General features: G+C 39.5%; 1 protein-coding gene across 5 annotated transcripts in view; it reads right to left on the bottom strand.

Annotated features, from left to right (window-relative positions):
• ATF7IP (activating transcription factor 7 interacting protein) overlaps window positions 1–8,119 on the bottom strand; it is a 101,880-nt gene that overhangs the window by 86,707 nt on the left and 7,054 nt on the right. Inside the window, exon 1 of one of the 5 annotated variants that reach the window (XM_010710069.3) lies at window positions 1,623–2,056. The exons of the other annotated variants lie outside the window; for them this stretch is intronic. The gene's annotated coding sequence lies outside the window, so the exon portion shown is untranslated. Of the gene's footprint in view, window positions 1–1,622; window positions 2,057–8,119 lie in introns of those variants that run through there. 5 annotated transcript variants of the gene reach the window in all.

The raw sequence follows: 8,119 nt of genomic DNA, 5'->3' as shown, positions 1-8,119 counted from the left end.
GGAAAGGGATAAAAAAAGCGAAGGCCCTTGAATTGTCCCTTTCACATTGAAATGAAATCCAGACAGATTTTAACAGAATTTGCCCTTCACTGAGAACCTAAATAATGGTTAACTATAATTTGGGAACTTCAGAAAATCTACCACTTATTTTTCTCTCTCTCACTAAAAAAGTAAGCATTAAAGGTTTAAAATGAAATGAGATACAAGGAAAAAAAATCACGTGGCACAAGTTGCTGACATGCAGTATTTGTTTTACATTATCATATCAACACAAACGTATACCTTTTTCTATTATCATTCAATTCTTCTCAATATCAGCCAGCTGTAGCTCTTTTCTAGCACGCACAACTCTCTTGGTCTTAATTCACAACTTCAGAACAGTTCTAGCAGTTTTGGTCTCTATCAGTGCCTCATTTCAAGTTCAGATACTCTGCCCACCTACTTTGTCCCTCTACTTTTCACTTCCTTTAAGTCATCATATTTTTCCATCTGGACCACACAACTGTCTACTGTCACTTCCATATCCTTACCTTAAGCTTCCATCTACCTATAAGTAATCAACTCTTTCCATATTTTCTTTGGCCTTTTCATGCATCTCCAATATATATCTTCTTCACCTCAGAGACTTTCAAATTGAGTTACTTTCTTCTACCTTCTCCCCTTTCCTGTCTCCCATCCTGTCTATTTTCTAATTGTAAAATGGCAACAGTACAAATGCATTTAAGCAGAACTAGCACATCTGCTCAAAGCAGTATTTTCATGCACTGCGTGCCTAACTATAGCACAGTACTTTAAGAAATTAAGAGTACTGTCATTTAGTTAAAATTGGCTGCTTTAACATGAGCTTACTGTCTTTTTCGGTACCATCTGATGGGGCAGATCAGATAAATATCATATTTTGACCCGTTTGCTATTTACAAATACATCTTTTTAAAATTCACATAACACTTGTGAATGCGCATTTATACTGAAAGATAAATCTCAATTCAGCATCCTGTGGTTTGATAAGCTTTACCGCCTCACAAAGATGATAATTAAACCACAGCGAGTGGTTTAAGACCACTTAAGACATGAAGCCAAAAATCCCTCTCCCCCTTGCCCTCCCTCCCACCCCCCAAAAAAACAAAGAAACTCACACCACTGATATGTTCATAGAATCACTAAAGTTGGAAAAGACCACTAAGATCTAGTTCTTTCAATTCAACCTTCTTAATTCTGCACCCTGTTCAGAGATAGGCTCACAGTAGGGCTATGGCTCTGTGTGCATCAACTGGTGTCACTATGGAGTCAGAACACTAGTGAGACAGTTGGGGTTGGAACCAAGCAAAAAACACTATCAACAATAAAAAAGTACTTCCTAGAAATTTTATTATTTTTCAGAAGTCTTCAGTTTAACTTATGCAAACATTTTACAATAATTTCTAGTTAGCACTCTCTGTAATGACAGTGGCCCAAAATTATCTACAGCAAGCACAACTGACTTCCAGGCTTCACAGAAAAATTCCTGATTTAAATGTAATACAGCTGGCATTTTGCCAATGTGGGGGGATGGGCACCTAAGTGGAAAAATAGCTTCAAAAGCCTCTGAAACATTAATGCAGAAAATCAGTAGCTCATCTTACCTGTGGAGAACTTGACACGTGCAAAATGAACTTCCTCCTCTGAATAAGCCACTGACATTTAGCTCATTTGCATAAGAAACAAGAGCTACAAGTAGACTTCCAGGTCAGCCATCTTGATACTAAGATCTTATTTTGTTTATATAGCAGCGTATTATTTTCTATCCAAACTGAGCTATGCTATTGTACCTCTCTGCTAGTAACCTACATCCGCTTGTTAAAGCACGCTGGAACTGCCACTTATTCACACAAGTGAATCAATGTGTCACTGCAGCTCAGTGAGCATGCCACAGCCTCCAACTGAATGTTGCAACTACAAGTGTCCACAGCCGGAACTCTTTGTGCTGCTTTCTGTGCTGCCAACTATTAGCACTGCAGCAACTATGTGCAGTGAGGTACCTCCCACATACCACACAGTAGTACCAACAAGCATAAATTTATTACAGCTCAGCAGAAGACAGCATACTTAAAATAAAGAAGCAGAAAAAAAAAAAAAAAATCATCCACGTTTTCAGACACCAGCAATCTAACTACACCTAGGTTCTCTTGTACATCCTTTTTGAATTCATCAGCGTGGCTCTTCCTACTCAGACACCAGAATGCTTCTGCAATCCATGCAAAGGCAAGTCCACAACACATGTTACTTGCTGCCGAGGCTGAGCCAGACTGCAGTTACAGCTAGCTGGCGCCAGTAAAAATTTACATAAAGGGGGCCTCATTTCAAGACAAAATTGCAGCAGAATATTGCCAAGCAAAGCTCCCCACCCCCACACCTGAGACAACTACAGGTTCTAGAATATATAGCTACCTATCTGCTTACTAATAATCCAGATCCCTGTCAAAAGTGTGGCTCCTACTGTTTATATAAATTAAACCTGACAATGGTCTCCACAAAAAAAAAAATGCCACCTTGAAGCAGGAATGCTGAACATTGCATTGTTCAGAACAATTTTGGGAAGCATTCTGTAATAAATTAAGTAACACTGAATAAATGCGTAGCTCGATGCTCATACCATCAGCTATTATATAACTGATATTTCCAACCTACCAATAATAAATATCAAAGTAGAGCAGCTCCATTTTTAACCTACTGGTGACATGTAACATGTTTGGCCAGTTTGTTTAATTTACTATTTCCTTTTTTCCCCCTCCCCTCTTCTGCCCTCATCATGTAGATAGAGCTGTGGGCTGTTTTTTTCAAATACCTAAAAGGATATAGTGACAGGTAAAGAGAGAAGCCCAGATTTTACCCTCATTTGGACTTCAAATAGTTAATGTTTTAATTCTTGCTTTTTCTTCCAATTGCCATCAGACAACCTACATCACAGACAAAGCCCTGTTACATTAACAAATAAATGATATTTTATAGATGCCTATTCTAACAGTCACTGTATTTTGATGGAGAAAAAATAAACCAGGCTTTGCTTACTATTAAATCTGTTTATATAAAGGGTGAGTAGTTGTGCATTACCTTTCCGCAATCCTCTCCATTTTCAGCCTTATGAGAATCTCTTACAGTATGATACAACTCAAGCTAAATACACTATTTATATATAAACATGTATTTGTGAACCCTGAAGAAAAGCTAAGCCCACAATAATGTTGCGCTGCACATCTTGCAGCACTGTTTTAGGTATGCTATCACACCATTTAGCAGAACACAGAAAGAAGTGATGGACACAGAAGTGCTTGCCAATTCCAGTCAGGCAAAAGCATAGCCACCTCAGGATTAGAGAATCCTACTTTGCAGTCCTGACCTCTTCTTGCTCTCTACACTGTTTTTCTTTAAAATGTTAACAATATCAGAGCTATATATAGCTGGATTACTTTTAATGTCCCCTTTCCACTGTGGAAGTACAATTTGCTGTAGGGCTGGTTCTAGGTTATTTAAGAATAATACAGTTTACTTATCACACCGTCACAAAGATACTGATTTTGCATCTGAAAGTATTTAACAACGCAAATTATTTTTCGTTAGTTGTTACAATTCAAGCTCAAAAGTTGTATCCAAAAGCCTGAAGAGACGTGCAAGGCAAATACTATAATTTTTCCAGAACGACTGTCACAGTAGAATGACACTCGTTAACCATTTAAGTGATCTGATAGGACTCCACCATTATTTCATGTGCATCTTTTGATTTATCTTACTTTCACATAGATGTATGTATGTTACACATTTAAGCACTGTGCAGAATACACCCTTTAGTGATGCTTTTGTTGTTTGCAGAATGAGTCATTTGATGAACATGCTCAGAACTGGAAAATAAAGGCCACCAATTCTGCTTTTAAAAAGCACAAACACAACCCTCCCTCCCTGCCCTTTGCATTCCCTATAAACACCTGTTCCCCCATCTCCCACCCGAGCTCTACAGCTTAGTACACGAATACCAGCATACCAGTACAATTCTTATCACAGAAAGCAGTACTAGTTAAAACAAGATCTGTAACTCATTTGATTTCCTAGCTCAGGGAAATCCAGGCCAGAGTTTGCAGCCAGCCCTGAGGATGAGCTCTCCAGAGACTGTCTGGGGGAGGCACCACACTGCTTCCAGAACATTCTCTGCAAAGTCAGCCACACTCCCTTAGTTTTATGTTCCTTTCCATTCCTTGTTGCATGTCACAGCATGTACACAGCTTAGTTATGACAGAGCTAGTTTTCAAATGCAAAATACTTTCCTGTACGGGAGGAGTTGTTCGTTTAGTATTCAAGAAACATGAATTAAATTATAAAGAACAGGAGAATTAATGAGAGGACTTGCTAAGCACCAGATCAGCTGCAGCAACATCTGTGCACTGCAGCCTAAGCAGACTTACCCATCCTGAAAACTAGCACTGACCATTTTAAATGCTTCCAAAAGGTGGTGGGTTTTTTGTTATTATTTATTTTTATCTGGGAGAGTAACATGGTAAACAAACAAACAACCACTAGCATATTCCTTTCTATCCTTCAGGGAGCAGCATTACCAAAAACAAAGTCTGAAATGGCTGCCTTTATTTCCCACACTCAGTACTGTCAGTTAAAGACAACCATACAGACAACAACAACAACAAAAAAAACATCCCACACAAAACAAAGCAACCACGGGAGGACTTTGCCTTCAAACATGAATGCAATTTTCTAGTCTGTGATCAGAAAGGACCTCAAAGAGCAGATGTTACAGTTAAAAGTAATGGGGCCAATTGTACTCCAAATAATTATTATTAGCTATATGGTTTCAATTGGTACATATGGTAGAAAATATCCTCAAATTTTAAATGTCACAGTTGATTTATCTCAAAATAGGAAGGTACAAAAAAATCTGCAACTTTATAATTTGCACAAACATTTCATCAGCAAAGTTCGTCTCATAAGTAAATCATGATGAAATCTGTCTTTTATAGCTCAAAAGAAAAATAACCCCCCCCCCCAAAAAAAATCACAAGAGAAAATCTTATGGCCCTGGGCCCCCTTTAGGCGATACATACAAATACAGCCCCAAACATTCCCTTCTCCTCTGTCTTTGCTTCTTTTCCAAAGCACAAAACATAGCAAATTATTCATGTAACAGCCACAAGCTTGGTAGCTCCCAATTACAAAAACATGGTGGGTCTGCACCCATGACTGGAGTGCTGCAATGGATAGCTGTAAGATCTTCAGAAAGGGCAGGCAAGAAAGAAAGGTTGGTGGCATGGCTCTCTATGTTAGAGTGCTTGGGGCTGGGAATGGTAAGGTAGAGTCTCTATGGGTACGATCAAGGGGAAGGCCAACAAATCAGACATCCTAGTGGAGGCCTGTTGAGATCATTAAAGGCATTATGGCTGGAGGCAGCCTGGGTTGCAGTGACCACGCCCTGGTCGAGTTTGTGATCTTAAGGGATGTGGACCTGGCAAAGAGGAGTGTCAGGAGCTTGAACTTTGGAAGAGCAAACTTTAAGCTGTTCAATGGACTACTGGCTAAGATCCCCTGGGACGCTGTCTTTAAAAACAAAGATGTTGAGGAGAATGCAAGAGCTCTCTGTCCCTCTGACTAAGAAAGTGGGCAGAGAAGATAGGAAGCCAGCGTGGCTCGGTAAGGACCTGCTGGGCATGCTGAGGGCAAAGAAAGGTGCGTACAAGCTCTGGAAACAAGGCCGTGTCACCTGGGAAGAAAACAGGGATGCCATCTGGACTTGCAGACGTGGGATCACGAACTCCAAGGTGCAGGCGGAACTGAACTTGGTGAGGGACTTGAAAAACAACAGGAAGACTTTCTACAGGTACACTGGCCAGAAGAGACAGGCCAAAGCGAGTGTACCTCCTTTGGTAAATGGAAAAGGAGAACTTGCTTCAATGGACGAAGAGAAGGCTGAGGTACTGAAGTTCTTTGCCTCGGTCTTCACTGGTTGCCAGGATTCCAGTACTTCTCACGTCCCTGAGCCCTGCATCCCTCTAGGTGGGGACCAGGGTGGTAAATCCTCCCCCACACTGTGAGGACAGAGCAGGTCCGAGACCGCCTCATAAGACTGAATGTGTACAAGTCTATGGGGCTGGATGGCGTGCATCCCAGGGTTCTGAAGGAGCCGTCTGAGATGACTGCCGAGCTGCTCTCCATCATATTTGAAAAGTCGTGGCTGTCAGTTGAGGTCCTGGATGACTGGAAGAAGGGTCACGTCACTCCCATTTACAAGAAAGGGAGCAAGGAGGACTCCAGGAATTACAGACCAGTGAGTCTCACTTCTGTGCCTGGGAAGATCATGGAACAGATCCTCCTGGATGACATGCTTGATCACATGAGGAATAAACGTGTGATTTGAGACAGGCAGCACAGCTTCACCAGAGGAAGGTCATGCTTGACCAATATGGTGGCCTTCTATGATGGAGTGAAGGCATCGGTGGACAAGGGAAAGGCAACTGATGTCATGGTCCCCCACTACATCCTTATCTCCAAATAGGAGGGGTGTGGATTTGATGGGTGGACCAGTTGATGGATAAGAAATTGGTTGAAAAGCCGCAGACAAGAGGGTGGTCATCAATGGCTCTACTTCCAGGTGGAAGCAGGTAACGAGCGGCATCCCTCAGGGGTCAGTCTTGGGACCAGTGCTCTTTAACATCTTTATCAGACACTGTTGGAGGTGAATTTATTTAGCGAACAAATACTGAAAAATGGAAAGACCTAAGCCTATAAATGAAAACAATGTAAGAAAAAAAATATTAACTTGCTTCACTGGTAACTCTTTTGAAAATATATTCTTGATAAAACCATTGTAAAGTTTACAACTAACTAACTGTTTTAAAATAACTATAACATGATTAAATATTCAAGATGCAAAGCAGTTTTAAGTGCTTCATAATCATTTAGTTTTACCATTTCCAATCAAATCAGCTGCTTGAAAATTAGTTGCATGGATTAAAGAGTATTGCATTAATTGAGCAATCCATTCCAGTTTGTTTTGAATCCTACCTGAAATTGTTTGGTCCTAGTGTATCTTCTGAAATAGAAGATGCAGCTGTGCAAACTGAGACAATTCTTAGTTTTAAAAGGAATATAAAAATAATCGAGCCATGCTAATCATTTACAATTTAGTAAAGAACAAATGTAATGAGCACTTCCATGAAGAACAAGTAAAAAGTAGAAGTGTTTTCTTAAATGCAGCTTTCAAAAAGAAAGAAAAAATAAGAATCTACTCGCTCCTTCAGAGTGAAATATTGTTGGATATTTTTCTCTTAGAAATTTATATGTATGCAGTACTGTTACCCCATTAGGGACTTATTTGCTTCTGGAAGCCTACCCCTCCAAGCTCACCTATCCAGAAGTACAAAACTAATCATTCCAGAATGCAGCAGGTCTCAAAAGTAGAGAAAATGCAAACAAGAACACAGAGCCCAGTCTGACAATACATCTATCTCACATTAAAAACAAAGTTGAAGTTGATAATTCATTATACACAACCACTTCTAAATCAAGTAATGCACAACTAATTTATATTTATATAAATATAAAATATTATATTATATATTTATATATTTAATAAAAGTATCTCTTTGCATCCATTAGAGTGCCATGCTTCCATGTAGGTAATCAATGTTTTTCCACTAACCCACTAAAGAACAAACAAAAATACTGAAAATGTGGGAAGAAGGGAAAAAGGGTCATCTTTTCAATTACTGTATACTTGGACTTCTGAAAACAGAAGATGTGTTCCGCGTTAACACTGATTTCAGGACTTAACATATCGCATGCATTCCAAGGTCCATTTTACTGAAGAAAAAAACATCCATCTACATCACACATTTTACTATAACAGAAACACTCTGTAGCTCCCTTCTGAAGCAGTTATTTCCTACAGCAATTCCAAAAATGATTATGTTTTTCAAAACATTCTGTTATAAAGTAAATCAAAGAACAAAGGAAACAGAAAACACTGTGGAGACAGGGAGAGCTTTCCTATAAGCCCTGGCAATCTCCGTACATCATGGTTTTTTTTGTAAAATAGAAGTTAACTTACTTACTTAACTGACAAAGATTTGGTTTTCAAGCACCA

The sequence above is a fragment of the Meleagris gallopavo genome, chromosome 1 (assembly GCF_000146605.3).
Source record: "Meleagris gallopavo isolate NT-WF06-2002-E0010 breed Aviagen turkey brand Nicholas breeding stock chromosome 1, Turkey_5.1, whole genome shotgun sequence".
Classification (NCBI taxonomy): Eukaryota; Metazoa; Chordata; class Aves; order Galliformes; family Phasianidae; genus Meleagris; species Meleagris gallopavo.
Note: the sequence above shows the minus strand (reverse complement) of the source record. Positions and strands in the feature narration are given on the sequence as shown.